Source organism: Manis javanica, chromosome 3 (assembly GCF_040802235.1).
Source record: "Manis javanica isolate MJ-LG chromosome 3, MJ_LKY, whole genome shotgun sequence".
Classification (NCBI taxonomy): domain Eukaryota; kingdom Metazoa; phylum Chordata; class Mammalia; order Pholidota; family Manidae; genus Manis; species Manis javanica.
The window spans coordinates 131,041,637-131,069,102 of record NC_133158.1 but is presented as its reverse complement, the minus strand read 5'-3'; the positions used below and the strand labels follow the sequence as shown (position 1 = coordinate 131,069,102).

At 34.5% G+C, this 27,466-nt stretch overlaps 1 protein-coding gene across 3 annotated transcripts in view; it reads left to right on the top strand.

Annotated features, from left to right (window-relative positions):
- The window catches only part of NAALADL2 (N-acetylated alpha-linked acidic dipeptidase like 2), a 1,394,480-nt gene that overhangs the window by 137,831 nt on the left and 1,229,183 nt on the right, over positions 1-27,466 (top strand). The window contains exon 3 of one of the 3 annotated variants that reach the window (XM_073232061.1): positions 4,228-4,258. The exons of the other annotated variants lie outside the window; for them this stretch is intronic. The gene's annotated coding sequence lies outside the window, so the exon portion shown is untranslated. The remainder of the gene's footprint in view (positions 1-4,227; positions 4,259-27,466) is intronic. 3 annotated transcript variants of the gene reach the window in all.

The following is a 27,466-nucleotide window of genomic DNA, read 5'->3' as shown; positions in this document are numbered from 1 at the left end:
TTCTTGATTTTTCCACTGATTTTTCTACATGAAAGGGCATTTGTGTATTGAGTCTTTTTTTTCTTATCTGTTTGAATATTAATTCCTTGTTTATAAATGCTTAAGTTACAACATTTCTTCTGGCACTATTAAGCATATCTGTAGTATGCTTATTATTTTTTCCCAGTTATTTGTAAGTATATGGAATATACTTTCTGGCAACTTCACAAATAATTTAAAAGAAAAGTTTTGCTAAAATGGAATTGAGGATATACTTTTAGAAATTGCATGATAGATAAAAAATATATAATATTATTGCATAAATCAAATCATATTGCCAAAAAATCTGGGAAGCTTTCTTGTGATGTCTGAAAAGATTTATTTGGACTATTTTATGCAACAAGAGCTAACTGAAACTTAGTTAAGGCTAATATAAACATTTTAGGTTATGAATGTCTTACTAGATAGTAAATTGACTCCCTTCTACAAGTTATATTTCATATTCCTTTTGTTTTCATTCAGTTCTATTAATATTTCCATTATTTTTTTATTTTCTGATCCATGAATTATTCAACTGTGTTTTTTAGAAATATTTTGTTTGTTCTTACAAACTTGTAATTTAGTTGCAGTGCAATCAGTAAAGGAGATCTATGTTTTGAAATGTTTTGAAAGTTATTTTTTGGCTTAGAATATGGTCAGTATTTGTTAATATTCTATGTGTACTTTGTAATGATGTGCATTATCCAGTTGGTTGCAGAATCTAGGAAATTCATTAAATTAATTTTTCTAATTTTGTTAAAAACTTCTATAGTAGTTTTGTCTAATTAACCTGTTGATATTTGAAAGCCATGTCAATATCTATCAATGATGTTGATTTGCTACTTTCTCTTTTTATTTTTCTCATCTTCTGCTTTACATATTTATGGGATTTTAAATTATGTGCATTAAATTTAGAATTATATATGTTATATATTCCTAGTCAGTTGAATGTTTTAATATAATAAAATCACCAAACTAACTCCAATAACAATTTATTTTGTCTGAAATGTATTTAGCTATTACAGATTTCCTTTTGTTCATATTTGCTTTATATATCTCTTTGCATCTATTTCTACCCAGACTTTTAAAATCTGTATGTTTTACACTTGTCTTGTGTCTCTACAGCTGCTTTTTTTTTTTGGTATAAAAATTTATATTTATTTTTCTCTATTTAAAAAAATAAATAGGCTATTTTTGGGTAGTTTTAGTTTTACAGAAAAATTCGGTGGAAAGTACAGAGAGGTTCCACTATGTCCTCACTCCCACTTCCAGTTTCCCCCATTCTTAACATCTTGCATTAGTGAAGTGCATTTGTTACAACTAAGAGCCAATCATTAGATAAAGTCTAGGCTACATTATGGCTCACTCTGTATGTTGTTCCTTCTATGAGTTTTGTCTAATGTGTAAGGATATGTATCTACAATTACAGTCATGCAGAATAGTTTCACTGATCTAAAAACTCCCTTGTGTTCTACCTATTCATCCTTCCTTCCCTTCATGTGATCCCTGGGAAACCACTAATCTTTTTTTGACTGTCTCTATTTTTTTTTTGCCTTTTCCAGAATGTCAGGTAATTGGAATCATGTAGTGTGTAACCTTTTCAGGTAGCTTTTTCACTTAGAAATATGCATCTAAGTTTCCTCCATGTCTTTTTGTGGTTTTATAGCTCATCTCTCATTATTGCTGAATAAGATTCCATTTTATAGGTATTTTTAATTTATGGGTATTTATGTGTATTTAAATAAACACAGTTTGTTCATCCATTTACTATTGAAGGACATCTTAGTTGCTTACTAGGTTTGGTAATTTTGAGTAAAGTTGCTCCAATAATTCATGTGTAGGTTTCCAACTCATTTGGGTGAATACCAAAGAGCGTTATTACTAGACTATATTTTAAGAGTTTGTTTAATTTTGTAAGAAGCTGCTAAACTGTCTTCCAAAGTGACTGTGCCATTTTGCATTTCCACTAGTAATGAATGAGAATTCCTCTTCCTTCTTCACATCCTTGACAGCATTTGGTATTACAGTGTTTCGGATTTTAGTATAGCTAGATTCTTTAAAATATTGAATGAGACATTTTCTTTTGTATAACTTATGAATTATTACATTTATATTTATTTTGATTGTTATTTATCCTGCTGTGTTTTTTAAATCTAGTCATATGTTCTATTTTTTCTGCAGATCCTTTTTGCTTCTTTCTTGTTTCATGTTGGATTGATGAAATTTGGTGTGTGTGTTTTTTTAATCCCATTTTCCCTTTTTCTGGTTTGGAACTATTATTTTTGTAGTTATCCTTGTTTTTACCATGTATACTTAAAATATAAAGGTAAATGGTAATTTAGGATTGACATTTTAGAACATTTTGTTATGATCACCCCTTTGATTTACTTATTTTCATTTCCTTTTAAATTAAAATAAAAAAATTATTATATACAGATAGTGTTCATATAGATTTACTTTACAATTTTACAATTTAGTTTACAATTTAGTTTACAACTACATTTCAAAAAGACAGTTTATTCAAATACAATTCTAGTTTGGTGATTATTTCCTTTTAGCATGTTGTAGATACTATTTTCTGCCTTCTGGCTTCTGGCTTCCATTATTGATGTACAGGAGTCTTCTACCAGTATGGCTTTCATTCATTCATATTTAGAGGATTTGAACTGCTTTTCACTTCCTCCTTTGACTATTTATCTTCATTTTCAGCTTAGGGTGCCTACATATGGATTCTTTCAGTTGCTTTCACCATTTGGGCATTTTTAATCATTATCCCTTCAAATAGATTCTTCAGCCTTTTCTTTACATTTTCTCTGGTTCTTTGTCTAAAATTATCTTAGTTCTCTCATTCTATCTTCTATGTCTTTTAATTTTTTACCTATCCTTTCTATTTTGTTTACTCTTTGTGTTCCAATCACATAATTTCTTCAATTCTGTCTTCTTCTTTACTAATTCTTTCTTCATTCTTTCTAATCTGTTGTTTAACATTTCCTGCTTGCTTTATTTTCCAAAAGTTCTTTTTGGTTTCTTTTCAAATCTGCTGATATTTTGGGAGTCTGTTGTAGTATTTAAATATTTCTACTCCATGATTAATTTTAAACAAAACAACAAAAAAGGGCATGTTTTATGAGGATAGATTTTGCCCACCCCTAAGTCTACTCTGTTATGGCCACTTCCTATAGTCATCTGATCTTCCATTTCTTTGAGAACTGAACATGTCATAGCGGTACACATTATAATTCCTTTGATTCTCATTGTAGAATGCAAGAATACAAGATTGGCTGGCAGGAATAAATGTATCAAAGATAGGTTATGAAACAAAAAATTTGATACTATGCTGGTTTGACATAAGCTGTGGCAGTTTGTATGTTACTAAGATTTTTATTATATTAATTTGATAGAATTAAAAATATAAAATCATATAAAGGTTTATGATAGACATTTTAAATAAGGAGTTAAGTAAGTTTAAAGAACAGTTTATTAACTTTAAAATAAGTATGGGACTTTCCCAGTGGGATATGTTTAAGTTTTAAAAAGTTATTGCTACCAATTAAAAAATAGATATATACCTATTGCTTATAGAGTACATTATATTAATGTTTCAGTTATACTAATGTATGACCCTGAACATCTGATTAAAGTATATTCTCCAATAGATCTTATTTATATTTAATTGCATTGCAAATTTTAGTACATGTTTTCTGACACAATCTAAGTATTATCTTACCTGTACTTTATTCCAGAATTTTGAATATTTGAATAATACTAAATGAATTATCAAATTTGACAATAATATCAACAGGCAATTGATATAGTCAAATGACTATATCAAGCCTAGTTTTAAATCATATATCTGCTTATAAATAAAGAAAAAAAAGTATATGACCATATGTTAGTTGCTTAGTCTTTTTGAATATTTTGTAATTTGTAAGATGAAAATAATAGTGTTATGGTAAATATTAAATGAACAAAAATTTACAAAATATCTGATAAACAATATTTTCCCAAGAAATGGAACTTTTGATAGTTTTTATCTTTATTATTAGTAAACAGGTATTTATAAGAGTTTTGCATCCTTTGATGTATTTTTCTTTGAAAGTTACATAAATTCAATGCAATGTAAAATGCAGAATTAAAATAACCACTGTTATGTGTATATGTTATAGTATATTTCTGTGTTTGAAATAAGTTTTTATACTCATTCTTGAGGTGGAAATTCACATAATATTGGAATTATGAGGTAGGAAGTATCTACCTGTGAATGCATTTTAAGTATCTACCTGTGAATGCATGTTATTTAGAAGCTACCATTTCCTCTTATGTTAAACAAATAGAGTCATTTGATGTACTGCTAACAGACTACTTTTTCCTATTTTTTTCTGTTCTCTATCACTACTAATTTCTATTATTGGCTCAACAAATTAATAAATTAATGATACACATAACAGGCAATACATAAGATTAATTACTAGCTGAGCCATGCAGAAAGTCATGTTTTAGCTATTCAGAGAATGGAACTATAAATTGTTCTATGATTTTATTAGCACTGTCATATATCTTTGTTTTTGAGATACGTCTGTTCTGGAAAATGTCTTGTCTCCTCACTTAGACTGTAAGCTCATGTGGGTAGAAAGTACGGTTCTTATGTTTCGATACCCATAAGATATGATATCAGACGCAATTGCTAAAAATGCTTGTGTATTTATTCATCATTAACATAATTGCTTTTTAAAAATAATATTTTCTAAGGTATAACTGAATTAGTCTGAATAAAGGATACTCTTTAAATTATTTTATAGTTAATTCTATACTGAAATATTTTCAACATATTGCCTATATAAAATAAGTCATCTAATGCATGCTATACCTTCTGAGTTATGTATGGGATTATATCATATCTCTATTGCCTAATGAATTTTTCACAATTTCAGTCATCAAAAATTTATGCCATTGTTTGATCACATATACTTTTCATGAATGTCATAAATTATTATTATTTTTTTTATGCTTTGCTGGAACTTTTTTTTATTTGTATTTTTTATTGAAGGGTAGTTGACACAGTATTACATTAGTTTCAGGTGTACAACACAGTGATTCAATATTTATATACATGATAATTCTAGCTACCAGCTATCACCATACAAAGTTGTTACAATATTTTGACTATATTCCTTATGCTATGCATTATATCCCGGCTAATTATTTATTTTACAATTGGAAGTCTGTACTTTTTTTGTTGTTGTTGTTTTTTGTTTTTTATTTTTTGAGAGGGCATCTCTCATATTTATTGATCATATGGTTGTTAACAACAATAAAATTCTGTATAGGGGACTCAATGCACAATCATTAATCCACCCCAAGCCTAATTTTCATCAGTCTCCAATCTTCTGAAGCATAATGAACAAGTTCTTACATGGAGAACAAATTCTTACATAGTGAATAAGTTACATGGTGAATAGTACAAGGACAGTCATTACAGAAACTTTCAGTTTTGATCATGCATTATAAACTATAAACAATCAGTTCAAATATGAATATTCGTTTGAGTTTTATACTTGATTTATACGTGGATACCACGTTTCTCTATTATTATTATTTTTAATAAAATGCTGAAGTGGTAGGTAGATGCAAGATAAAGGTAGAAAACATAGTTTAGTGTTGTAAGAGAGCAAATGTAGATGATCAGGTGTGTGCCTGTAGACTATGTGTTAATCCAAGCTAGACAAGGGCAACAAAACATCCACGGATGCAGAAGATTTCTCTCAAAACAGGGGGGTAAGGTTCTAAGCCTCACCTCTGTTGATCCCCAATTTCTCACCTGATGGCCCCCCTGCGACTGTGCCTGTCTTAGGTTGTTCCTCCCTTGAGGAATCTTATCCATCTCTGGCTAACCAGTCATCTTCCGGGGCCATACAGGGAAATGTAAAGTCGGTAAGTGAGAGAGAAGCAATACCGTTTGAAAAGGTAAGATTTTTACTTTCTTGCAGATTTATGCCCTGTGGCTTCTATGCCCAGCATTTGTCTTGAGGTATGTTTACCACTTGGAGGAATTATGATACTCGGTAAATTCGATATGAGGCACGAATTCTATTTAAGTGTTGTAATTAGGAAGGAAGAAGAGAAGCTATAGAAGTAGCAGATGGAAGAAAACATGGGAAGATTGATTATTTCTTTGACATATCTTCTTGTAGAGTAACTTCAATATGTATAGGTTTTAAACTACTAATTAAATTGTGCAAACAAATTAACATAATAGGAGTACAGTTACATAACCAAAGCAGACCTATAATAACCAGCCATCTCCAGTGAAACCAAGAAAACCAGTTAGGCACCTTAGGCATTTGTGAAAACTTATCTATGATATGGTGGGTATTGTCCAACTGAACTTGAACAGTCTGAGAGAAATCAGACAAATTAAAACAACTCATTCCTGGGAACTGTTCACATACCATATGTTCTTTTAATAGTAGATAGTCTATAGTTATAAGATTTTGGAGTGCTACAATTTGCACTTCTCCTAATTCTTGGTTGAATTCCAACAGTATAGATCCAGTCAAATTTGTTGTTTTACTGTATGCACAGGCCAGCTTAGATATCTCCTTTTTCATTCCCATGGCAAGTCCAGGAACTGGTGGGATGAGTGCATCTACAGCTGTAGCAGTGCGTGTTGGGGTATTTTGATGATCCTCTTCTGGTATGAGTCTTCCAGAGAGTGCTGATGTTGGAAGTTCTTTTTCATATTCTATCTTAGTTCATTTTCTGGGTAGCGAAATTAGGCTTTGATCCTCTGTATAAACACAAACAGACCTTTTGCCTATACTTTAACATCCCCTTTATACCATTGTGTAGAACTCATTGGAGGTCACCACACAGGAACTGCTTTTTTTTTTTTTTTTTAAAGAGAAAGGAATATTATTAAAAAAATGTACCTCTATAGCTGATCATCTGACACCCTTTAAGTGGTCAAAATTAAGGATATTTAAAGCATACATTAATTGTTGATTTACAGTTAGTTTTATCCTATCAGGGTATAATGCCCCTTTTCTTTCTTTCTTTCTTTTTTTTGTTGTTAATCTACACTTACATGACGAATATTATGTTTACTAGGCTCTCCCCTAAACCAGGTCCCCCCTCTAAACCCCTTTACAGTCACTGTCCATCAGCATAGCAAAATATTGTAGAATCACTACTTGTCTTGTCTGTGTTGTACAGCCCTCCCTTTTCTCCCACCCCCCCATGCATGCTAATAGTAATACGCCCCTTGTTCTCACCCCCCCCTTATCCCTCCCTACCCATCTGTCCTACCCAGTCCCTTTCCTTTTGGTACCTGTTAGTCCATTCTTGGGTTCTGTGATTCTGCTGCTGTTTTGTTCCTTCAGTTTCTCCTTTGTTCTTATACATCACAGATGAGTGAAATCATTTGGTATTTCTCTTTCTCCACTTGGCTTATTTCAATGAGCATAATACCCTCCAGCCCCATCCATGTTGCTGCAAATGGTAGGATTTACCCTCTTCTTATGGCTGAGTAGTATTCCATTGTGTATATGTACCACATCTTCTTTATCCATTCATCTACCGATGGACATTTAGGTTGCTTCCAATTCTTGGCTATTGTAAATAGTGCTGCGATACATACACATAGGGGTGCATCTGTCTTTCTCAAACTTGATTGCTGCATTCTTAGGGTAAATTCCTAGGAGTGGAATTCCTGGATCAAATGGTAAGGCTGTTTTGAGCATTTTGATGAACCTCCATACTGCTTTCCACAATGGTTGAACTAATTTACATTCCCACCAGCAGTGTAGGAGGGTTCCCCTTGCTCCACAGCCTCGCCAACATTTGTTGTTGTTTGTCTTTTGGATGGCAGCCATCCTTACTGGTGTGAGGTGATACCTCATTGTAGTTTTAATTTGCATTTCTCTGATAATTAGCGATGTGGAGCATCTTTTCATGTGTCTGTTGGCCATCCGTATTTATTTTTTGGAGAACTGTTTAGTTCTTTTGCCCATTTTTTAATTGGGTTATTTGTCTTTTGTTTGTTGAGGCATGTGAGCTCTTTATATATTCTGGACATCAAGCCTTTATCAGATCTGTCATTTTCAAATATATTCTCCCATACTGTAGGGTTCCTTTTTGTTCTATTGATGGTGTCTTTTGCTGTACAGAGGCTTTTCAGCTTAATATAGTCCCACTTCTTCATTTTTGCTGTTGTTTTCCTTGCCCAGGGAGATATGTTCATGAAGAAATTGCTCATGTTTATGTCCAAGAGATTTTTGCCTATGTTTTTCTCTAAGAGTTTTATGGTTTCGTGACTTACATTCAGGTCTTTAATCCATTTGGAATTTAGTTTTGTGTATGGGGTTAGACAATGGTCCAGTTTCATTCTCCTACATGTAGCTGTCCAGTTTTGCCAGTACCATCTGTTGAAGAGACTGTCATTTTGCCATTGTATGTCCATGGCTCCTTTATCAAATATTAATTGACCATATATGTCTGGGTAAATGTCTGGATTCTCCAGTCTGTTCCATTTGTCTGTGGCTCTGTTCTTGTGCCAGTACCCAATTATCTTTATTACTATGACTTTATAGTAGAGCTTGAAGTTGGGGAGTGAGATACCTCCTACTTCTGATATCAGTTCTAGTAGTTTTGGAGTAGAGTCTTTAGGGCTTTTTTATTTACAGTATCATGACATCTGCAAATAGTGACATTTTAACTTCTTCTTTACCAATCTGGATTCCTTGTATTTTTTGGTTTTGTCTGATTGCTGTGGCTAGGACCTCCAGTACTATGTTAAATAACAGTAGGGAGAGTGGGCATCCCTGTCTGGTTCCCGATCTCAGAGGAAATGCTTTCAGCTTCTCGCTGTTCAGTATAATTTGGCTGTGGTTTAGCATAAATGGCCTTTATTATGTTGAGGTACTTGCCCTCTATTCCCATTTTGCTGAGAGTTTTTATCATTAATGTATGTTGAATTTTGTTTAATGCTTTTTCAGCATCTATGGAGATGATCATGTGGTTTTTGTCTTTCTTTTTGTTGATATGGTGGATGATGCTTTTGGATTTTCGGATGTTGTACCATCCTTGCATCCCTGGGATGAATCCCACTTGGTTATGGTGTATGATCCTTTTGATGTATTTTTGAATTTGGTTTGCTAATATTTTGTTGAGTATTTTTGTATCAATGTTCAACAGGGATATTGGTGTGTAGTTTTATTTTTTGGTGGGGTCTTTGCCTGGTTTTGGTATTAGGGTGATGTTAGCTTCATAGAATAAGTTTGGGAGTATCCCCTCCTCTTCTATTTTTTGGAAAACTTTAAGGAGGATGGGTATTATGTCTTCCCTGTATGTCTGATAAAATTCCGAGGTGAATCCCTCTGCCCCGGGGGTTTTGTTCTTTGGTAGTTTTTTGATTACCACTTTAATTTCATTGCTGGTAATTAGTCTGTTTAGATTTTCTGTTTCTTTCTGGGTCAGTCTTGGAAAGTTGTATTTTTCTAGGAAGTTGTCCATTTCGCCTAGGTTTCCCAGCTTGTTAGCATATAGGTTTTCATAGTACTCTCTGATAATTCTTTGAATTTCCGTGGGGTCCGTCGTGATTTTTCCTTGCTTGTTTCTGATACTGTTGATTTGTGTTGACTCTCTTTTCCTCTTAATAAGTCTGGCTCAAGGCTTATCTATTTTGTTTATTTTCTCGAAGAACCAGCTCTTGGTTTCATTGATTTTTTTGCTATTGTTTTATTCTTCTCAATTTTATTTATTTCTTCTCTGATCTTTATTATGTCCCTCCTTCTGCTGACCTTAGGCCTCATTTGTTCTTCTTTTTCCAATTTCGATAATTGTGACATTAGACCATTCATTTGGAATTGTTCTTCCTTTTTTAAATATGCCTGGATTGCTATATACTTTCCTCTTAAGATTGCTTTTGCTGTGTCCCACAGTAGTTGGGGCTTTGTGTTGTTGTTCTCATTTGTTTCCATATATTGCTGGATCTCCATTTTGATTTGGTCATTGATCCATTGATTATTTCGGAGCATGTTGTTAAGCCTGCATGTGTTTGTGAGCCTTTTTGCTTTCTTTGTACAGTTTATTTCTAGTTTTATGCCTTTGTGGTCTGAAAAGTTGGTTGGTAGGATTTCAATCTTTTGGAATTTACTGAGGCTCTTTTTGTGGCCTAGTATGTGTTCTATTCTGGAGAATGTTCCATGTGCACTTGAGAAGAATGTGTATCCTATTGCTTTTGGATGTAGAGTTCTGTAGATGTCTATTAGGTCCATCTGTTCTAGTGTGTTGTTCAGTGCCTCTGTGTCCTTACTTATTTTCTGTCTGGTTGTTTTGTCCTTTGGAGTGAGCGGTGTGTTGAAGTCTCCTAGAATGAATGTATTGCATTCTATTTTCTTCTTTAGTTCTGTTAGTATTTGTTTCAGGTATGTTGGTGCTCCTGTATAGGGAGCTATATATTTAGAATCATTATATCCTCTTGTTGGACTGAGCCCTTTATCATTATGTCATGTCCTTCTTTATTTTTTGTTACTTTCTTTATTTTGAAGTCTGTTTTCTCTGATTCCAGAATTACAACACCTGCTTTCTTCTCTCTGTTGTTTGCATGAAATATCTTTTTCCATCCCTTGACTTTAAGTCTGTGCATGTCTTTGGGTTTGAGGTGAGTCTCTTGTAAGCAGCATATGGATGGATTTTGCTTCTTTATGATTGGTGCATTCAGTCCATTTACATTTAGGGTAATTTTGAAAGTTTGTACTTATTGCCATTACAGACTTTAAGTTTCTGGTTACCAAAGTTTCAGGGTTAGCTTCTTCACTATTTTACTGTCTAACTTAACTTGCTTGTTGATCTATTATAAACACGGTCTTATGATTCTTTATTTCTCTCCCTTCTTATTCCTCCTCCTCCCTTCTTCATATGTTGGGTGTTTTGTTCTGTGCTCTTTTGGAGTCCTCCCATCTAGAGCATTCCCTGTAGGATGCCCTGTAGAAGTGGTTTGTGGGAAGCAAATTCCCTCAACTTTTGCTTGTCTGGGAATTGTTTAATCCCTCCTTCATATTTAAATGATATTTGTGGTAGATACAGTAGTCTTGGTTCAAGACCCTTCTGTTTCATTGCATTAAGTATATCATGCCATTCTGTTCTGGCCTGTAGGGTTCCTGTTGAGAAGTCTGATGATAGCCTGATGGGTTTTCCTTTGTAGGTAACCTTTTTTTTTCTCTCTGGCTGCCTTTAATAATTTGTACTTGTCTTTGATCTTTGCCATTTTAATTATTATGTGTCTTGGTGTTGCCCTCCTTGGATCCCTTGTCATGGGAATTCTGTGTACCTCTGTGTTCTGAGAGGCCATTTCTTCCCTTAGTTTGGGGAAGTTTTCGGCAATTATTTCTTCAAAGACACTTTCTATACCTTTTTCTCTCTCATCTTCTGGTACCCCTATAATGCGGATATTGTTCCATTTCGATTGGTCACTCAGCTCTCTTAGCATTCTTTCATTCCTGGAGATCCTTTCATCTCTCTCTGCATCAGTTTTTCTGCCTTCCTGTTCTCTGTTTTCTAGTGCATTAATGGTCTCTTGCATCTCATCCATTCTGTTTTGAAGTCCTTCCATAGCTTGTTTTATTTCTGTATTCTCCTTCCTTAGTTCTTGCATATTTCTCTGCAAGTTCTTCAGCATGGTTATGAGTTTTGTTTTGAATTCTTTTTCAGGAAGAGTGGCTAAATCTATCTCCCCAGGTTCCTTCTCAGGGGAAGATGTAGCAGATGTCGAAGCTGGGTTAGTCTTGTCTGGATCATATTTTTTGGCCTTTTCATGTTGACAGGTGCTATTGACTGTCAGCTGGGAGGGCCAAACTTTTCACTTACTACTGGCCTTTCTTTACTGGGACAACTGCGACCCCTAGTGGCATGTGTTGGGTAATTGCATGCATACTGGGTCTTTGTGTCTTGCCCGGCGATATGGAGGAAGCTTCCTTTCTGTGGGTGGGGCCTGCCTTAGGTTTCTTCTCTGCTTTCGCAGCGCCTGGATGGGTAATGGACCAGGGGGTTCTTTGGCTGTTTACCTCCTTGAGGGTTCTCAGAGCTGTTGCCCAGGGGGTTAGTGCACCTGGTTTTCCCTGTAATTTCCAGCCACCCGGCTGTGACCTGTGTTGTTTCCATCCAGCTGTTACGCCCCTGTCCCTTTAAGACTTTCAAAAAGCACTTGCTTTTCTTTGTCACAGGGGCTTCAGCTTCGGAACCCGCTCAGAGGTCTTGATGCCCTGTTTCCCTAGTTTCCAGCCCTCCATGCATGCACTGTGTCTGCGCTCTGGTGTGGGTGGCTGGGGCTGGGTGTTTAGCAGCCCTGGGCTCCCTCTCCCTCCCACCGGGAGCTGGAGGGAGGTGTGCTCGGGTCCCGCCGGGCTGGGGGTTTTATCTTACCCCTTTCTCCAGGCGCTGGGCTCTCGCACGTGTGGATGTAGTCTGGCTGTTGTCCTGTGTCTTCTGGTCTCTCTCTTAGTATTAGTTGTATTTGTTGTATTTTTAAAAATATATATGTTTTTGGGCGGAGATTCCCACTGTCCTACTCACGCCACCATGTTGGCTCTGCCTCCTGAATGTCATAAATTATTAAAAAATGAAGAGATTGTAATATTTATTAACAGAAAATTGCAGAAGAGAGCATATTACATGCACATTGTATTTGTGAAAAGTAATTTCATTTGTATATAATTCTTTTTAAGAAATGTCTTTTTAATGAGCAGGTATTGATCCAAACAGAACTCATTAAATGTGTAAAATTAATAATGTTAGCATAGAAATTAAAAAATATTCAGCATCACATTTTAAAAATCAATATATTTGAAGAATAATTTACATATAAAAAAGCTCCCATTCTAAGTGTGCAGTTCAATGAATTTTGACAATATATGTACCCTTGTAACTCACATCACATACATTGAAAAGGCATTTCATAGTCCTTGTCTAGTATCATCATCTCTGATATTTCAGTATCTGTTTCTATTGTCTGATTTTCTTCTGATATTGGATGTTATTTTCCTGCTTCTCTGCATGTTTAATAGCCTTGTGAATTTTTTCACTGCTAAATATGAGTTTTGTTGTTTTAAAAGTGGTTGAATTTTGTTTTGCAGCCAGTTTAACTATGATAAACTCTGTTAGATAGGCTTAAAATATATTTTTTCCTGGGCTTGTTATATGATACTCTTTTGTTCTCAGTTGAATACATATATCCTACTGATATATGGTACTCTTTTTCTCAATTGAATGCCTGAGGTTGAGCTGTCCTCATGGATATCTCTGTGTCCTGAGTGGTTGGAGCTTTGGGATTATTCAGTTTACAGATCCCCTTGCTGGTTCCTTGTTCAGTCTTATGTACCCTATATACATGAATAGCTTGATAATGAACAAACAACTCGGGGATGTCCCCTGCAGCTTGCTTTTTTGTCTGTGTAGCTCTATCAACCATATTACTCTGCCCTGTAAATTCTAGTTCTCCTGCCTCCCCAAATAGTAATTTCTTTTTCCTAATTCTATAAAACCTCTTCCTTTCTTGGTTTCTACTTTTCTAAGCTATAATCTGGAATGGCTTTTGTAAAATCTGCTGATTTCCATGGTATCAATATTAACACCATGGCTAATTTCAAGCTCCCAATGTGATATTACTAAAGATAGATTTGGAGAGAATGCACAAAATCAGTTCTTTTGAGTCAGTGGAACTGGCCCAAAAATAACATTATGCTTAAATTTTTAAGCAGTTAATTCTTTTTAAAATAAAGTGCCTCTTTAAAGTATCATTGCCTACTGAATTCTAAATTTTGAATAGTTTTCTGTTTTTGCTTAGGTATTTTTTTTTTTTTTTTGAGAGGGCATCTCTCATATTTACTGATCATGTGGTTGTTAACAACAATAAAATTCTATATAGGGGACTCCATGCACAATCATTAAGCAACCCCATGTCTAATTCTCAACAGTCTCCAATCTTCTGAAGCATAACGAACAAGTTTTTACATGGTGAACAAGTTCTTACATAGTGAATAAGTTCTTACATGGTGAACAGTGCAAGGGCAGTCATCACAGAAACTTTTGGTTTTGATCACGCATCATGAACTATAAACAATCAGGTCAATTATCATTATTCGTTTGATTTTCATACTTGATTTATATGTGAATCCCACATTTCTCCCTTATTATTATTATTATTATTATTAATTTTTTAAATAAAATGCTGAAGTGGTAGGTAGATGCAAGATAAAGGTAGAAAACATAGTTTAATGCTGTAAGAGGGCAAATGTAGATGATCAGATGTGTGCCTATAGACTAAGTATTAATCCAAGCTAGACAAGGGCAACAAAACATCCATGGATGCAGCAGATTTCTCTCAGAACGGGGGGGGGGGGGGAAGGTTCTAAGCCTCACCTCTGTTGATCCCCAATTTCTCACCTGATGGCCCCCCTGCGACTGTGCCTGTCTTAGGTTGTTCCTCCCTTGAGGAATCTTACCCGTCTCTGGCTAACCAGTCATCTTCCCTGGCCATACAGGGAAATGTAAAGTTGGTAAGTGAGAGAGAATCCATATTGTTTGAAAAGGTTAGCTTTTTACTTCTTTGCAGATTTATGCCCTGTGGCTTCTATGCCCAGCACTTGTCTCGAGGTATCTTTACCACCTGGAGGAATTATGATACTCGGTAAATTCGATATGAGGCACGAATTCTATTTAAGGGTTGTAATTAGGAAGGAAGAAGAAAAGCTATAGAGGTAGCAGATGGAAGAAAACATGGGAAGATTGATTATTTCTTTGACATATCTTATAGAGTAACTTAAGCATGTATAGGTTTTAAACTACTAATTAAATTGCGCAGACACATTAACATAATAGGAATACAATTATATAACCAAAGCAGATCTATAATTACCAGCCATCTCCAGTGAAACCAAGAAAACCAGTTAGGCATCCTAGGCATTTGTGAAAATTTATCTATGATATGATGGATATTGTCCAACTGTACTTGAACAGTCTAAGAGAAATCAGACAAATTAAAACAACCCATTCCTGGGAACTGTTCACATCCCATATGTTCTTTTAACAGTAGATAGTCTATAGTCGTAAGATTTTGGAGCGCTACAACTTGCACTTCTCCTAATTCTTGGTTGAGTTCCAACAGTATAGATCCAGTCAAATTTGTTGTTTTACTGTATGCACAGGCCAGCTTAGATATCTCCTTCTTCATTCCCATGGCAAGTCCAGGACCTTTTGGGATGAATCCAGCTGCAGCGGTAACAGCACCTGGATCTTTGTTGAGGTTTTTTGATGATCCTCTTCTGGTATGACTCTTCCAGAGAGTGCTAATGTTGGAAGTTCTTCATATCATATCTTAATTCATTTTCTGGGTGGCCAAATTCGGCTTTGATCCTCTGTATAAACCCAAACAAACCCTTTGCCCACCCTTTGATATGCCCTTTATATCATCGTGTAGAACTTAGTGGAGATCACCACACAGGAACTGCTTTTTTTATTTTTTTAAGAGAAAGGAATATTATCGGAAAAATGTACTTCCATAGCTGATCATCTGACACCCTTTAAATGATCAAAATTAAGGATATTTAAAGCATGCATTAATCAGTATTTGCAGTTAGTTTTATCCTATGAGGGAGTAATCCCCCTTTTCTTTCTTTTTTTTATTATCAATAATCTACAATTACATGAAGAACATTATGCTTACTAGGCTATCCCCTATACCAGGTCCCCCCTACAAACCCCCTTACAGTCACTGTCCATCAGCATAGCAAAATGTTGTAAAATCACTACCTGTCTTTTCTTTGTTGTACAGCCCTCCCCTTTCTCCCACCCCCCCATTATGTATGCTAATCATGATACCACCTTTCTTCTTCCCCCACCTTATTCCTCCCTACCAACCCATCCTTCCCAGTCCCTTTCCCTTTGGTACCTGTCAGTCCATTCTTGGATTCTGTGAGTCTGCTACTGTTTTGTTCCTTCAGTTTTTCCTTTGTTCTTATAATCCACAGATGAGTGAAATCATTTGGTATTTCTCTTTCTCCACTTGCTTTATTTCACTGAACATAATACCCTCTAGATCCATCCATGTTGTTGCAAGTGGTAGGATTTGTTTTCTTCTAATGGCTGAATAATATTCCATTGTGTATATGTACCACTTCTTCTTTATCCATTCATCTACTGATGGACACTTAGGTTGCTTCCAATTCTTGGCTATTGTAAATAGTGCTGCGATACACATAGGGGTGCATCTGTCTTTCTCAAACATGAGTGCTGCATTCTTAGGGTAAATTCCTAGGAGTCAAATTCCTGTGTCAAATGGTAAGTCTATTTTGAGCATTTTGAGGAACCTCCATACTGCTTTCCACAATGGTTGAACTAATTTACATTCCCACCAGCAGTGTAGGAGGGTTCCCCTTTCTCCACAACCTCACCAACATTTTTTGTTGTTTGTCTTTTGGATGGTAGCCATCCTTACTGGTGTGAAGTGATACCTCATTGTGGTTTCAATTTGCATTTCTCTGATAATTAGCGATGTGGAGCATCTTTTCATGTGTCTGTTGGCCATCTGTATTTCTTTTTTGGAGAACCGTCTGTTCAGTTCCTCTGCCCATTTTTTAATTGGATTATTTGTTTTTTGTTTTTTGAGGTGGGTGAGCTATTTATATATTTTGGATGTCAAGGCTTTATCGGATCTGTAATTTACAAATATATTCTCCCATACTGTAGGGTTCCTTTTTGTTCTATTGATGGTATCCTTAGGTGTACAGAATCATTTTAGTTTGATATAGTCCCACTTGTTTATTTTTGCTTTTGATTCCCTTGTTGCCCAGGGAGATATGTTCATGAAGAAATTGCTCATGTTTATGTCCAAGAGATTTCTGCCTATGTTTTTTTCTAAGAGTTTTATGGTTTCGTGACTTACATTCAGGTCTTTGATCCATTTGGAATTTAGTTTTGTGTATGGGGTTAGACAATGGTCCAGTTTCATTCTCCTACATGTAGCTGTCCAGTTTTGCCAGCATCATCTGTTGAAGAGACTGTCATTTTGCCATTGTATGTCCATGGCTCCTTTATCAAATATTAATTGATCATATATGTTTTGGTTAATGTCTGGAGTCTCTAATCTGTTCCACTGGTCTGTGGCTCTGTTCTTGTGCCAGTACCAAATTGTCTTGATTACTATGGCTTTGTAGTAGAGCTTGAAGTTGGGGAGTGAGATCCCCGCCACTTTATTCTTCTTTCTCAGGATTGCTTTGGCTATTTGGGGTCTTTGGTGTTTCCATATGAATTTTTGAACTATTTGTTCCAGTTTGTTGAAGAATGTTGCTGGTAATTTGATAGGGATTGCATCAAATCTGTATATTTCTTTGGGCAGCATGGCCATTTTGACTATATTAATACTTCCTAGCCATGAGCATGGGATGAGTTTCCATTTGTTAGTGTCCCCTTTAATTTCTCTTAAGAGTGACTTGTAGTTTTCAGGGTATACGTCTTTCACTTCCTTGGTTAGGTTTATTCCTAGGTATTTTATTCTTTTTGATGCAATTGTGAATGGATTTGTTTTTCTGATTTCTCTTTCGATAGGTTCATTGTTAGTGTATAGGAAAGCCACAGATTTCTCTGTGTTAATTTTGTATCCTGCAACTTTGCTGTATTCCTATATCAGTTCTAGTAGTTTTGGAGTGGAGTCTTTAGTGTTTTTTATGTACAATATCATGTCATCTGCAAATAGTGACAGTTTAACTTCTTCTTTACCAGTCTGGATTCCTTATATTTCTTTGTTTTGTCTAATTGCCATGGCTAGGACCTCCAGTACTATGTTAAATAACCGTGGGGAGAGTGGGCATCCCTGTCTTGTTCCTGATGTCAGAGGAAAAGCTTTCAGGTTCTTGCTGTTAAATATGATGTTGGCTGTGGGTTTAACATATATGGCCTTTATTATCTTGAGGTAGTTCCCCTGTATACCCATTTTGCTGTGAGTTTTTATCATGAGTGGATGTTGAATTTTGTCAAATGCTTTTTCAGCATCTATGGAGATGACCATGTGGTTTTTGTCTTTCTTTTTGCTGATGTGGTGGATGATGTTGATGGATTTTCGAATGTTGTACCATCCTTGCATCCCTGGGATGAATCCCACTTGGTCATGGTGTATGATCCTTTTGATACATTTTTGAATTCGGTTTGCAAATATTTAGTTTAGTATTTTTCCATCTACATTCATCAGGGATATTGGTCTGTAATTTGCTTTTTTGGTGGGATCTTAGCCTGGTTTTGGTATTAGGGTGATGTTGGCTTCATAATATGACTTTGGGAGTATTCCCTCCTCTTCTATTTTTTGGAAAACTTTAAGGAGAATGGGTATTATATCTTCTATGTATGTCTGATATAATTCTGACATAAATCTGTCTGGCCCGGGGATTTTGTTCTTGTGTAGTTTTTTCATTACCGTTTCAATTTCTTTGCTCATAATTGTTTTTTTTAACTTTTGTGTTTCTTCCTTGGTCAGTCTTGGGAGGTTGTATTTTTCTAGGAAGTTATCCATTTCTTCTAGGTTTTCCAGCTTGTTGGCATAGAGGTTTTCAGAATAGTCTTTAATAATTCTTTGTAGGTTTGTGGAGTCTGTCATGATTTTTCCGTTCTCATTTCTGATTCTGTTGATTTGTGTTGATTCTCTTTTTCTCTTCTTAAGTTTGGCTAGAGGCTTATCTATTTTGTTTATTTTCTCAAAGAACCAGCTCTTGGTTTCATTGATTTTTGCTATTGTTTTATTCTTCTCAATTTTGTTTATTTCTTCTCTGATCTTTATTATGTCCCTCCTTCTGCTGACTTTAGGCCTCATTTGTTCTTCTTTTTCCAGTTTTGATAATTGTGATGTTGGACTATTCATTTGGGATTGTTCTTCCTTCTTCAAGTGTTCCTGGATTGCTGTATACTTTCCTCTTAAGACTGCTTTTGCTGGGTCCCTCAGAAGTTGGGGCTTTGTGTTGTTGTCATTTGTTTCCATATATTCCTTGATCTCTGTTTTAATTTGTTCATTGATCCATTGATTTTTTTCGGAGCATGTTGTTAAGCCTCCATGTGTTTGTGAGCCTTTTTTTTTCTTTGTAGAATTTATTTCTAGTTTTATACCTTTGTGTTCTGAAAAGTTGGTTGGTAGAATTTCAATATTTTGGAATTTACTGAGGCTCTTTTTGTGACTTACTATGTGGTCTATTCTGGAGAATGTTCCATGTGCACTTGAGAATAATGTGTATCCTGTTGCTTTTGGATGTAGAATTCTATAGGTGTCTATTATGTCCGTCTGTTCTACTGTGTTGTTCATTGCCTCGGTGTCCTTACTTATTTTCTGCCATGTGCATCTATCCTTTGGGGTGAGTGGTGTGTTGATGTCTCCTAAAATGAATGCATTGCATTCTTTTTCCCCCTTTAGTTCTGTTAGTATTTGGTTCACATATGCTGGTGCTCCTGTGTCGGGTGCATATATATTTAGAATGGTTATATCCTCTTGTTTTACTGAGCCCTTTATCATTATGTAATGTCCTTCTTTATCCCTTGTTACTTTCTTTGTTTTGAAGTCTATTTTGTCTGATATTAGTACTGCAACCCCTGGTTTCTTCTCTGTGTTGTTTGCCTGCAATATATTTTTCCATCCCTTGACTTTTAGTCTGTTCATGTCTTTGGGTTTGAGGTGAATCTCTTGTAAGCAGAATATAGATGGGTCTTGCTTTTTTATCCATTCTATTATTCTGTGTCTTTTGATTGGTGCATTCAGTCCAGTTACATTTTGGGTAACTATTGAAAGATATGTACTTATTGCCATTGCAGACTTTAGATTCGTGGTTACCAAAGGTTCATGGTTAGCCTCTTTTGTATCTTACTGCCTAACTTAACTCCCTTATTGAGGTGTTATATACACTGTCTGGAGATTCTTTTCTTCTGTCCCTCCTTATTCCTCCTCCTCCATTCTTTATTCTTTATATGTTGGTTGTTTTATTCTGTGCTCTTTCGTGTTTCCTTTAACTGCTTTTAGTGTGTAGTTGATTTTATTTTTTTTTACCTTTAGTTAGTATTTGGTTGGTCTGCTTTCTTTACTGTGATTTTATTTTCTCTGATGACATCTGTTTAGTTTTACGAGTGTTCCCTTCTAGAACAGTCCCTCTAAAATACCCTGTAGAGGTGGTTTGTGGGAGGTGAATTCCCTCAACTTTTGCTTGTCTGGGAATTGTTTAATCCCTCCATCATATTTAAATGATAATCGTGCTGGATATAGTATCCTTGGTTCAACGCCCTTCTGTTTCATTGCATTAAATATATCATGCTATTCTCTTCTGGCCTGTAGGGTTTCTGTCGAGAAGTCTGATGTTAGCCTGATGGGTTTTCCTTTATAGGTGACCTTTTTCTCTCTAGCTTTCTTTAAAACTCTTTCCTTGTCCTTGATCTTTGTCATTTTAATTATTATGTGTCTTGGTGTTGTCCTCCTTGCATCCTTTCTGTTGGGAGTTCTGTGTATTTCCTTGGTCTGTTCGATTATTTCCTCCTCCAATTTGGGGAAGTTTTCAGCAATTATTTCTTCAAAGACACTTTCTGTTCCTTTTTCTCTCTCTTCTTCTGGTGCCCCTATAATACAGATATTGTCCTTTTGGATTGGTCACACAGTTCTCTTTATATTGTTTTATTCCTGGAGATCATTTTATCTCTCTCTATGTGACCTTCTATGCGTTCCTGTTCTCTGGTTTCTATTCCATCAATGGCCTCTTGCATCTTATCAATTCTGCTCATAAATCCTTCCAGATTTTGTTTCATTTCTGTAATCTCTTTCTGGGAATCTGTAATCTCTCTCTGGACTTCATCCCTTAGATCTTGTATATTTCTCTGCATCTCCATCAGCATGCCTTTTCATGGTGATAGAGATAGTTTGCAGAGCTGGCACTAGTGACGGCTGGAAGAACTTCCCTTCTTGTTGGTCTGTGGCCTTCCTTTACTGGTAGAATAGCGACCTCTAGTGGCTTGTGCTGGGCAGCTGCACACAGAAAGGGCTCATGATTCTTGCCCGGCTGTTATGGAGCTTATCTCCGCTGTTGCTGTGAGTGTGGCCTGCCTCGGGCTGCTTCTCCAAAATGGTGGAGCCGCATTGGAGGGGGAATGGCTGGGAGGCTGTTAATCTCTGTGAGAGGCCTCTGTGCTCCCTGCTGCCCAGGGGTTTAGAGTGCCCAGAGTTCCTCAATTCCCTGCTGCTCTACTAAGTGTCCCGGGACATTTCTGTCCTGTTTTGGGGTCACTGTCCCTTTAAGACTTTCAAAAAGCACTTGCAAAATATATATATATAAATTAAATAAATAATTAAAAAAAAGAAGTCACTCTATTTTCATTGTCCCACGTCGCCGGCCTCAGGGACCCACTCACAGGCCTTGCTGTCCTGTTTCCCTAGTATCCAGGGCCCCACGCATGCACTGTGTCTGCGCTCTGGTGCGGATGGCTGGGCCTGGGTGTTCAGCAGTCCTGTGCTCCCTCTCCCTCCCTGCCCTGACTCTTCTCCTGCCGTGGGGAGCTGGGTTGAGGGGTGCTCGGGTCCTGCCAGGCTGGTGCTTGTATCTTACCCCCTTCGCGAGGTTCTCACAGGTGTGGATGTGGTCTGGATGTTGTCCTGTGTCCTCTGGTCTCTATTCTAGGAATAGTTGTCTTTGTTATATTTTCATAAATATTTGTGGTTTTGGGAGGAGATTTCCGCTGCTCTACTCACGCCACTATCTTGGCTCCACCCCTCCTAGGTAGTTTTTTATATATCATTTCCATTCATCTTCAAACTAAGTTGGATCAGTTGATGCAGTTTTCTGAGTTGCATTAGATACTTTTAAAAATGCTTTTAAAAAGAGAATCCAAATAACATAAATGTTTAAATAATTTTATATTAATTTGATAACATTTTTATTCTATCCATAATGTTATATAAAACTTAATCACTTATACAATGTTTTCATATACATTGTATTTTCGAGCCTGTCTTATAAGGATCATTTCAACATTGCTTCAGATCTTCTTTCTGGATGATGATTAGATAGTTGTGTTTCTTTGTGGTCAATTGAGTAGTAATGAATGCTTTTTTTCTTTTCTACATGTAATGTAGATAAAAAGTATATTAGTTTTAAGCATTATATTTTATAATTAGAGGTCATGATTCAAAAACCTGATCACAAAATAGTAGTGTTCTGTTATGTAATTATCTGGATAATGTTTTTCAATTGAAGTATAACTTATATACAGTGCAATATTCAGATATTATGTAATTCAAAATATAATTTCTGGGTTATATTTTATACATGTACATTCAGCTTTTAAAAAACTGCCAAATAGTTATCCAAGGTGGTTAGTTAATTAAAAATCAATTTTAGTTAATTAAATAAAATTATTTAATATAATGCTAGAAGTATTCATAGTTTTCTCAGTCAAATCCCAAATTTTAAAACATAAGAATAAATGATAATGAAATGATGTTTTTATATATAATTTACTAATTTGACGTGAATGAAAGGGACAACAACATTGTATCACTGGAAAAATAAGAAGTTGTAAGTAATGAAAGATTTCTACCTAAAATATATGTAACTGTCTCCTTAGTCATTTCCAGTTCAGTGGAGTTGGGACTTTGTGGTCAGTTCTTTACTATTTGGCTATGTGACTATTTGGTTTATAGCCAAAAATTTTCCTTGCTAGGGGTAATTTTGCCCATAATTCTTGTCTCATTAATTATTAGAAATATATGATTTCTTGGTCTGATTTTGAAGTTGTTAGCTGTTATGAACACTATAAAAAGATGTGTAAATTGCTCATTTTGTGCAGCAATTTCCCAAGAAATTACAGGAGAAATCTACATATGAATCCTAAGGAAAATTCTATATTGTGAAATTTATAGATTTAGTAATAAATTTACATATGTTCTCTATAGTCAAAATTATGTAGTAAGGTTTTTGGAGGGGGAATGTGCAAGAAAATGTTAGGTATGTATTTTGGCCATGTATTCATTCAGTCATTTATTAATTTAACACGTATTTATTAGATGGCTCTTATACACTACACAGTGAGCCAGAAGTCGGTCTAATGGTATTGAAAACAATAGATAGATACCACGTGAATGTTAGGAGCTTGTCATGTCATAGCACAGATGGAAATTAAAGAAGCAGACATAAAAATAAAAATATTATAACTTGAAATAAATGCTATGAAGGAAAATTATGTGAGAGTACTGTTGGCGGAAGTACTTTTGATTTTATAGTTTACATGTTTAAATTAAAAAATATGTTTACTTTTGGATTAGTAAATTGAGGGGATTGTGGAGGTATTTTATTCACATAAAGTCTGCTCTCCTAAATGATAGAAATTTTTTGAGCTTCATAAAAATTAAAATATAAGCATGTGAAATCGAATAAATTTAAGCATTTCTATTTAGATATTAACTATTAATAGTTTACACATATAGTTTCAAATAGTTTTTTATTCACATATATAAATACTGCTGAATGCATAAAAAGGCCAAAGGTTCTCTTCTTAATTGCACTATATTATTTACTGTTCTTACCTAATTTGAACTTTAAACAAACTTTAACAAACTTTAAACAAAACCTCAGGGAATATAGCAACTCTTGTGTTTTGGCTGATTGTTTAATAACTTTGCTGCCATCCTCTTGGGAGAACTTGTTAAATGTAATATATCTATTGTAAAGTTTAAATGATATTTTGTTCTATATCCTAAGAAAAGTACAAATAATTATATTCTCATTTAATTGGGTTGCCATTGATTTTACTATGACAGTCAAAAGTATTCTGGAATGTGATAAAGCAAAATATAGTGCTTGTACTCTGGAGAGACAGGTTTATATTTTCAACTGGGAATATCTGAAATCCCTATCATAAAGAAACTGTAAAAACATTTGAGCAGGTATTAAACATTACAGAGAACTTCAGAATAAAAGCTTGTTTCTCATGGTGACTCCTGTGTAAATTAGCTCATGGTTACATAATCAACTGCCAGGATTAAAAAAAGAAAAAAAGTCAAGTGTTTAGGTGATTAAATATGTACAATATAGCACACGTGACTAAAAAATCTGAATAATAGGGGACACTTAAAAAACGTCATTCTTTGCTATTACTTTCTCTTTTTTTGAAGCAAATACCTGATTTAATAACAATTTTAGAGGAATATTTATTTAAAAAATGGTAAAATGTTATAAATAAATGTTAGCTTTGCTGATAATGATATAAGAGATTATATTTATGGACCTGCTAGATGCCAGATATAAAGAAAAGCAAGGATTGGAAAGACTGGACCAAAAATGGCCAGAAACTGGAGGCCATACTTGCATTTGTAGGTTTGTCACCCAGGGATATTTGTCAGTTTGCATAGTAAAGGGTGGCTGGAATCTAAGAAGAAAGTTGTGTGTAATTTCTGTCAAATCCTTGGTTAACCCCTGGACTGTACATAGTGTGCTATGTTCCAAAAGATCTGGTGGAAAGCAACAGCTGAAAGATTATAGACTTTGTTGAGCTTTCAGAGGCTGCTTAATAGGAAGATAAGAGTTTTAATCTAGTCACTTAAACTACTTGCTAGAACATAAGCAGCCTCTTCAGAGGATAATAACAGAATTCAGAATCTCTGCAATCTATCTTCTGTAATCTATATTACAAAATAAGAATTTACTAGCCATGTTAAGACAGAGGAAAGTATTAGCTATACTCAAGAGAATATCAACTTCAATAGAAGCTGATTTCTATTAATCAACTCTGAGATGAACCAGATGTTGAAATTAGCTGATAAGTTTTAAAGTAGCTTTCATAAGTATGTAAGACTTAAAGAAGAATATGACCCTAATGAGCAGTTTGTAAAATATAGTAGAGAAATAGAAACTATATTTTCAAAATGGAATGTGTAGAACTAGAAAGTACACTATATAAAATAAAAACTTCATTAAGTGGGCCCAAGAAATACTCAGGAATGCAGAATAAATGGTCAGTAAATATGAAGATAAATCAATAGGAATTGTCCAATCTGAAGGGCAAAGAGAATAAAAAATTAAAAAAAGAACAGATTCTCAGTGACCTGTAGAACAATATTAAGGATCTGACATGTGTAGATTCTGTCACAGAAAAAGAGAAAAGAGAATGTGGCATAAAGGATATTTGAAGAGGTACTGGCCAAAAAAGTCTCAATTTTTTGTTAAAATAGTTCAATTTCAAATCCAAGAAGTTCAGGGAACTTTTACAGGATACATACAAGATATACTATGCATAAGGGCACCACTGGCTAACTTCTGAAAAAGAAATATAAAGGGAAAATACTGAAAGTAGCTCGAGAAAAACAAAACATTATGATGAGGAAAATACAACAGAAGTTACTGCTGATTTTTCATCAGAAATAAAGGAGGGCAGCAGACTGTAAAACATGGGTTTAAAGTGCTGAAAGAAAAAAAAATCAACCCCAATCCTATATCCAGTGAAAATATTCTTCAATTTGAAGATGAAACAAAGATATTTTTAAGAAAATGATGGGTTTATAAGTGGCAGATCTGCACTGTAAGAAATTAAAGGTAATTCTTCAAGTTTAAGTGAATTAATTGTAGATAGTAAAGAAAGAAATGTATAGAAAGAAATGAAGAACAGCAGAAATGGTAACTAAAGAAACTTCATTTCTTTAAAAGACATATAAAAACAAAGGAGACTGTCTTAGATTTGAGTTTAATCAGGATACTAAAAGCCATAAATATAGTTTATAAGTAAGATTTCATCAAAACAAAACTTCTTCTTGTCCAAAACCCCATTTAAGAAATGAATAGATAAGCCATGAACTGGGCAAAAATACTAAAAAAATGTACTTTTAACAAAGATTTTGTCATACAACTGAAAAAAAAAGACAATTGAAATATCAGCAAAATATTTTAATGTATACTTCACAAAGAAAAATATGCACATATGTATATATAATTAAAGAAATACTTGTCAGGGAAATAAGTCACAGGAATAAGAAAAGAATAAAAACAAAAAGAATGTTAAACAGCCCTCTGGCTAGATCCAGTGTTGCAAAACTATGCACTTACTACTTTATTACTACAAAATTGTCACAGTGACTGGGTATACATACATGAATATTTTTTAGCTCAGTTGTATATTCAGTATTGGGCATAGATCAGGTCCTTGGAAGCATGATGTTTTTTATGTGAATATAACATTTGTGTGGAGGCTAGAGAACCCATGTAACTTATTCTATTTTGTGATATTATATGTCCATCAGAGAGGAGAAAATAAGAAATTCCTTTCTTTCCCCTGAAGTTGATTATCTAACATTCTCAGGTATCTCAAAGCTATTTTGTTTGAAAACACACATGCTTATATTCCAAGTTATAAATTTAATTGTCCTTCTGCCCACTTAACTTAAAGCAGGGAGATAGGTCAACTTTACTTGTCTCTGTTACAGCATTGGGCTTGAGGACCAAGAGGACTGAGCACTGAATGAGATGTCATTTGTACATTTTATCTGATTATGATTGTCATGATTATGACACATAAATTTGTCATATTTGTGTGAAGAGCTAACCTGTATGGAAGTCAATTTACAAATCATGCTAATGCTAAAAAATGAGTCAATCTTCTTCAGAACTGACATCTGAATTAATCAATTTTCAGTGTTAACTGTTGTACTGATTTGAGATCAGACTCATGCTTGAGAATTAAAAAAAAATTAAGATGATATAGCACCAGTTATTCTCCATATTGGTTTTCATTGCATCTGTAAAATTTTAAACATTAAAATGTCAACTTTTAAGTGCTTCTTTAGTTTTTATATGATGACAGTGCCAAACTCTAAATAATTCAAGTTAACTTTGTTTTTGCCATAATTGTGATGCTCTTTTTCTATTTTTGATAAAGTAAAAATTATATGTTTATTCTTATTTGTAAAGTACATTACCTTTAAAAGATACATCATCTTGAAGGGTGATTCAATATGTATTTCCTCTTTAAGTAAATAAAATCCAAAGAATCAAAAAGTTAAATTGTAGATCTTAAACCTAATTTCTCCACAGATTATATCTTTATTTTTACTGAAATAATAATTTATACAGTTAGTACTGAATTCATCAAGTGGATAAATGAGACAACTTTTTAAACATTGGACTTTTACACTTTTCTTGTTTTACATCCTTGATGGATATTTAGCATTTTTTTCTGCCAAAAAAATGTAAGGATATAAATAAAAGCATCTCATTTTTCAGAAATGTGTAACAGAAAAGAACCATTTAACTGAAAGCATTTTATAGGACTACTGAGTAGTCATGGTAACAAAAAGTTATATTCTTTTAAACATTTAAAATTTTTCATGTGGAAAGTCTTTTACTTCTTAATAATTGCTGTTTTGCTCTAAAAATGATGTCAAAAATATTTCTGAAAT